The following is a 7954-nucleotide window of genomic DNA, read 5'->3' as shown; positions in this document are numbered from 1 at the left end:
ATCAGTCGCTATGATAAGTGTTTCAACTTATGGAAACACGAAGCTATAAATCTTTTTTTAGTCTCTGCTTAATCTAATTTTGAAAGTACACAATCATTGAGAAAATATCATCCACCCTGAACCATTCCATCAGGAAACTGGCTACAAACATGTTCATGTCTGATAAATGAAAATATGTTCCTTGAAAAACTCCACTTTATTCTCTCAAGACTCCACTTTGGTCACTGCCATCAAAAGGAAACCAGTGAGCATTTGCAAGAACGATGGCAGCCCTGACAGAATACGTAGTGAACCATCAGCTTCTGAGACATTCATTATTCATCATAATTGATTTTGTCAGGTTGGAGACCGTTCCTTGTAATGCAACACCCATCTAGGGACAGGAGGATGCTAAACACACACTAATCTCGCCCATCATCATACATCCCCAACAAGTTGCTTCCTGGTCACTTGCCTTCTTTTCATATCAACCAAAAGCTCAATGGTGGGGACGAGATGAGATAAATTGAACTTGTTAGTGAAAAATGAACCGGCTGGACCCTCTCTTTAACCTAAAATTTTACTGTAATCCAGCATAATAGGAATCAAGAATAATAGGACAGATATATCAATAATAATTTGTCAGACGGATATTAAATTTGATTTGCAACACAAGTTATGGAAAGGACAGCACTATGGAAATGGTCATAATGTCAGTAAAAAAAACACCGATACATGCGGAACTATTTAATGTAGTGGGTTTTTGTTTTTTATTTTCACAATTATCATGATTAAATGTCCCCATATTTCCCCCAAGAGCCTTTTTATTGAATCATGCAGTTGCTAAGCTAACAAGACAACAAATAAGACATACACGCTCATTCGGTAGAAGCGAGTGAGGAAACAAAAAAGATTGCATGAATCTTATGTAGATCATGGTGGAGCACTCAGCCCTGTGAGGCAATTAAATTTTAATGATGCCGCTTCCTTCAGCTCAACTGGAGCTAGTTGGATGTTACAGACACTCTCATGCTTACTGTCATCGCCTAGCTTTTTCACTGGCATGCAACACTAAACATTCTATAAAATATGATCTAATGAAAGGATGTGTGGGAAAGTAAAGTTTCTGATTTTGCTCTTGAGCTTTTGGAAAATTGGGCTGCTTGGAAAAAAACAAGAAGAAACTTCTTAAATGTTTCACCGTAATCATAGAAAAAGAGAGAGGAAGTCTGAAACGCATTAACTTTTATTTTTGTTTTTTTGATTGAAATTTGAAGACCACTGGTCAACTGTTTACATGTGACGTGATCCATATATATAAAAAAAAACACAAACACCACTGCCAGTGCTTGATAGAATTAAAATCATTAGGATACATAATTACGCAGTATGCTGCTCTGATGTTAATTACGAGCTAACAGAGCATTTGACGCAGATCTGATTATCTCAAGTACGCACACAAAAGCAACAGATAAAATGAGATGTTTCCCAAGTGGAATTTTCAAGAACATTTTCATAAGCATTTCTATTCATCATATCACTTACATACTATACAGAATTCCAATCCCTACTGCTCTGTCTCTATAAATACAGTAGATTCAAACACATGTTACAAGATGAATCCATTTTTTTTTTCCTGTCCTTGCACAGCCCAGTGTAGTAGCACACACGCCCAAAGATCCCGGGCGCAGCCAAAGACCTACATAGAGTAGTCCATCTGAGATTCACAAGACCCCTAAAACAAGCTTTGCCCACTGGATTAAATGATGCATAATTTAATCAGCTCAGTTTGCAAAACCCAGTGCAATCACTTTTTTTCTTCTCTGTTTGCAGTATTTCTGCAAGTGTTGTGGTAAGTGTTTATAAATTCAAACCAACCAACTGAAATTCTGTTGACTATATTCAATAACATTACAAATCGTCTTAATCATCCTCTTCAAATATAATAATAAGAAGAATCTGAGAGTTTGTTGACTAAATGGACCAAGTTCAGTCTACAATTGTTTTGTGTTACAGAATTGTTTGGTTGATTCTTTAGGTGAGTTATTCTTTCGATGGTTAGGGGAGAGATAAGATGGAAACTGCTTGTTTGTAATGGTGTGGCATGATTTGAGGCTGGAGTGAGTTGAGGTAAACTCTGTCCTGAGCACTCTGGCTTACTTTGTCAAAGTACCTGTTTAAAAATAAGGAGATCTTGGGCTCAAATCCCAGCAGTGCGTATTGCAAAATAAAATTATGGCTTGGCTGCCGATGACCTAAACATGATTGGGAGGGTTACTTGAAAAATGCATTCCAATATACTTATTAGTTTTTAAATATGATAAAAAAAAAATATATATATACAAGTAAAAAATATTGTACTTTTTCTGTCATAAATTTGGTAATCATTATCATTTATGTGTTTACATTGCCCATAGTTCAGTGATGTGTCTTAAATAAGTTTTTCTCTCAATTATTTTGTTTTACCTATCTATTTTTTTTCATTTTCTTTTGGAAAGTACAAATGGTTTTACATTTGCATAGCTTGTTTCCTCATTTCCAAATATTTTTTGTTTTAATTTGGTTTTACATTTGCATAGCTTGTTCCCTCATTTCCAAATATTTTTTGTTTTAATTTACTCATCGTCATCATAATCAATGATTGTTAAACGGTTGATGATTTGCTGCTATGGTGTCTTATATGAAAGAAACGACTTAATTTGTCAGGCTTCATACAAAAACAGACTCTTTCACAGTCGGTTCTTTGTTCCTACTTTCTAGATTTCCGTGACCCTTTGTGCTAGTCATGACTCAATTTATAGAGGTCATCATTGTCCTCTCAGGGCTACTAAATAATAAATTGTTATGCTAGTCGCATCCCAACAGAATGTTCCTGTTTCGACAGTGGCAGATAGCACTGTGCCCTTGGAGAGAGTGTAAGCAGGAACAGGAACAGGAACAGGAACAGGAACAGACAAACACTCGGGAAATTACAGTAAATGGACCCGTTTGCTGGTTGAACAACTTATTCTATGAACAATTTCAGAGGGTGGAAATATATGAAATACATACAGGGTAGGAAGAAAACTCTCAGTATGATCTGGTGTGAAACTGCCCCAAATGAAGTCCCCAATGTCACTCTGTAAGAAACGTTGCATAAAGAGGTTTGCAGTGTCAAACATATTCGACAAATATAGGAGTATACAGTGTACCTGTGACCTCAGCTCTTCTGCCATTGAACTCCTTCCAAATTCTTGCAAGGGAAATGATTGGATCCTTAATTATGGGCCATAGTTGCATCATAGTTGTATTGACTTAAGTAACCACAAGATAACTTTCATCATCAATATTCCATTATTATTACTATAGCTTTTACGTTTTATATTCTTTTGAGAAAGGCTAGGAATATATTTATTATTTATTTTGTTGAAACTAAGAGATCCACAAGGAACCTATTACCACAACTTGAAAACTAAATGTGCTAAATAGAGTGACACTGTTGGAATCTGTCAACAATTTAGGGAGCGCGTTATCTGCGCCTCACGGCAAAAGCCTTTGCCAATCACCTGTTATCCAATTTACTCACTGCGTGCTCGTTTGATTTCTTCAGATTTAGGAAAATGCAAAGACACTGAAGCAGAAATTAGACTTTGACAGATTGGTTGAGTTCAATCACAATTCTTGTTCAAAAAGCTCTGTTTTCAGGAAAGTACAATACAGCGCTGGGCCCTTCAAGAGCGGAAAGTCTCCATTCAGAAAAGGCAAAGTCCAAGGTTGTTAGATCAGTTTTATATTCAGTAGCACATTGTGGGCCGGGATTGATGGGCGATGAGTCTTCGGGGTGGGGCAAGTTCGAAGGAGAGTCTGCTCCCATGGGAGTGGTGCTGGTTATGGGCGATTCGGTGTGTAGGTGGGGGGCTGTTGGTGTGTGTGTGTGTGTGTGTGTGGAGGGGGCTGTTGTCTTCCATCCCGTCTCTCGGCCTTGGCGATCATCTTTGGCCGAGTTCTCGGGTGGGGGCTGTTGTCTTCCCTCCCGTCTTTCGGTCTTGGCGATCATCTTTGGCCGAGTTCTCGGGTGGCTCCTTCTGGCACCTGCTGGTTTTATCTCCACGTGACCTTCCTGTGAACATTCTCCTCCAATCTTGGACATAGACTATCGTACCTCATTCTTCCAATTGTGTCATCTTGTGCGAATTTATGTTAGCTTTTGGCTGTGACATCAACAATCTATTGCTCTTACCTGACTATGTAAAGTTTCTCATCACCACTTATCAAAAATGTCTAGTTATGTCTTCTTTATTGATTTGGTGTGTAGGTATAATTATATGCTTCAAATGTTTCTTTTATTTATTTAATATGTGAATATACTTGTCTGCTTATGTACTTTATTCAATGAGGTTTGAGCATATCTGTTTTTGTAGCGAGGCAGGACTTTTTGTATTTCGACCTCATTCCTTCAACACATAAAGCTTGAGGTAACAGTAGGATGAATCGGTTAACAACTTGTAATCCTGGTAAATTGCCCAAAGGAAAAATTGTTCATATCTTACGATTTAATGTTAAGGTTTGCCAGCAGAGATCAGTGCTTTTTAAGTAAGTGAAAGCAAGTTAGGCTCACTGAGTCAATAATGACATCCTAAATCAGACATTAATTGGTATCCTTTTGCTTGCTTGCAAATACGACCAAAACAAGGTACTCAGCCTCAAATTTGCTACTACCTCTTTTATACAAAGGTGGATTGTAAGTTAAAAAGCCAACACAAATGATAGCTCTGTAATGTAGCTGCTTGCACAAGATCCCTAATATATTACACGCAGCTTTCACTCTGAACATGTTCACTCGGCAACCGCAAAGCACAAAAGTGTTGAACCAAAATGTGTGATAGAGCATCTTATTATACTGTACAGGTTATGAGAACATGACTTGCTGCGATCTGACTAGTGTTTTAACTTTATCTCTACAGTGCAAAAAAAACATTCAGCCACCCTAAGGAATGGAAAATTAAGGTGGTGGGCCATCCTGTACGGGCACACAAAATGTGGCGTGATAATCAAGGCAAGTAACAACTGACAAAGACGTCATATAGTGAAAGAGACTGTGAGTGGTTGAGCACCCCCAGACACATACACACAAACATTGTACCTTGTTTGATCTCATATCGGGACAATTCAATTTTAAACTCCTCTCCTTCCAAAACTCAAAATGGGAGATGGGCTTAGAATCCAAATGAGCCATAGATCAAATCAATGTCAAGGGAGATGAGTGCCTTATCTCTCCTGGTCAGTTAGTTTGCAGTTAGTGTCTGCTACAAAGATCCATGAACAGAAAAGTGAACTCCCCAGCCTGACGTAACACTTCCTCGGACATCATACAAATTAGTAAAATGTATCTTTATTGTGAAGTCTGGGTTGGACTAGGTAGCATTTTATTTTTTTGCCCACTTCCTTAAATCTGTAAGTCTCCCTTTTCTGCTATAACCTACTCCAGAATGATTTATGACTGGAATCATAAGTGGGACTGCTGTTTGAAGTTTCTTTAAAATACTTCAGTGAACTCAAATTTTATTCAAAACAAGACTTTGTTGAGCTCAATTAAGCCACCGGTAGAGAGACCAAAATCTTTGCGCTGCAAGAAGAGGGCGTAACGGGGGCCTCCTTGTGCATCCTTGTGGGATGGAAGTAGACTTTTCCCAGCCTTGTCCCTCATTCGAAATCTAGTCAGGAGTGTGGGCACTGTGTACCTGGCATCAGCATTAAAAAGGGTTGAATTATTGAAGCTTTTGGTAAAGTGGCCTTGCGCTGCCTCATGCAAAATACATTAGAGCACCAAAATAAGCAACACAGTTTCCTCCTTGCTCTTTACAACTTGCAAATTATTTTCAGAAATTCTGTCATGATCCAGTTGTCTGTTTGCTCTGTTGAATGTTCTAGTTCCTCAGTTTTCTCTGTAGTGTGGATAGGCCGAGCCTCCTGTGGAGACCTCATCTCAATGAGAGCCAGGCAGGAGAAATATGAGATAGAGGCTGGAGTACTGCCTACTTGATACCACTTGCCTGTGCCCAGTGTTTTGATCCTCGCTGTTGTGTGCTTGTTTGTCTGCTCAATTGCAGTGGTTCATTTTGTAAAAAAAAAAAAAAAAAAAAAAAAAAAATGGTGAACATTGTTTTTTTTCATGTAGTTTATTTAAACTTTTTGCTCATTTTCTTGCATGTTTGTTCCACTGACACATGCATTGAGCTATAGTATATGTTTGTGGATCGAAAATTGGGAATTTAGCCAATTATAACAAAAGAGGTTTCAACCCACCACCAGTAAAAAAAAAAAAAAACGCTGCTTTGAAAATAATAATTTTTCGGGATGAAACAAATAAGCCATCAATGGTGTTGGTTGATCTATATTTACAATGTCCAGTTTCGGATGAAAACTGTGTCTTGAACATATATTTTGGTGTTCAACATTGTCTTCTTTTGTAAAATTAAGATTTGGTGCGCATATTTAGCAGGACCAATCAGAAGGGTAATCATGGCTGACGATTTAGCTGAACTAATCAGAAGAGGATGGAAAAAAATGTGACTCTTAGGGCTCATCTTAAGTCTCTTAGGCTGCATTCAGAAATTCACGCTGATTGCCTAACACTACTCTCTGAGTGTTGAATTCAGCGAGGCAGAGTGCACCCCACTCCCATTAATTTCCCAATGCAGACCGCGTCAGCAGTTTGTGCTTGAACTGTTTCCAACTTTGTTGCCTGACGCACTGTATACACCATGTCACCAATTTGAGCGCCGAGAAGCATGCTCCGGCCCATCTTTTTTGGTAAACTTTGAATAACTAAACAGTATATCTGAGCAGCCCTGAGTTTTCAAGCGGTGCAAGCAAGGCAGGTTAGTTGCAATGTATGTATTTTCGAACGTGACCTGAATTGTAAAATTCTTTGCAAAGTTGTTCTTGCACCACTATATTAAGGAGCAGCAGTTTTAAATGCACTCTAAGGTACAAGGATCGAGCATTGAGGAGGTTTCATGGGTGAAATCACGGGACATCTGAGAAATCCTCTGTGGAAGTCTCTACTCGATGGTGACATATTGGAAGCGAATGTATACCAGCTGAGTGTATATGTGTGTGTGTGCGTGTGTTTGCGTGTGTGTGTGTGTGTGTGTGTGTGTGTGTGTGTGTGTGTGTGTGTATATGTGTGTTTATGCGTGTGTATGTGTGTGTGTGATTAATAGCATAATAGCAGGTACTCAATTTGATCATGCATATCGGTTTCAAATGATTAAAATATGGTAAACCGTTTTAAAATGTCTATTTGATTTTATGGAATAATTGTTTTGTTTATCGGACTGTTTTGTGTTTTTGAAATATTTTTTTTCTGTTTTTGGGGGGGGGATGAATTCATCCATCCTTCCATTTTCTGTACCGCTTAGTCCCCACAGGGGTCGCGGGTGTGCTGGAGCCTATCCCAGCCGTCATCGGGCAGTAGGCGGGGGACACCCTGAACCGGTTGCCAGCCAATCGCAGGGCACACAGAGACAAACAACCATCCGCACTCGCACCTATGGACAATTTGGAGTGCTCAATCGGCCTACCAAGCATTTCTTTTTCTCTTTTTTAATACATTTTTCACTCTGTTTAAGAATATTTTTATTCTGGTTTAAAAAAATATATTTTCTGTTTTATTGAAGTTTTCCTCCCTATTTTTAGAATATTTATTTCTATTTTTCATTTTCATTTTCTTTTTTTTCCAGAATTACATTTTTAAATGATAGAAACAAATAATTTCGAAAAACAAAAACCAATCACTCGAAAAATTATTAAAATTATATGTCAATGAAAAAGCACCCCAAAACGCTCAGGAAAAAAAACATTTTTTAATTAAGCGCATTCCGTTTAGTCTTCCTCTATGTTAAATTGCCAAAGAAATGTGCCTTTTTGATTGGTTCGTGTAGTTGTCGTTTAATCTCGCGATATCAGAAAGCCTTGCAGCTCCAAGCAGACT

Source organism: Syngnathus scovelli, chromosome 4 (assembly GCF_024217435.2).
Source record: "Syngnathus scovelli strain Florida chromosome 4, RoL_Ssco_1.2, whole genome shotgun sequence".
NCBI lineage: Eukaryota > Metazoa > Chordata > Actinopteri > Syngnathiformes > Syngnathidae > Syngnathus > Syngnathus scovelli.
Note: the sequence above shows the minus strand (reverse complement) of the source record.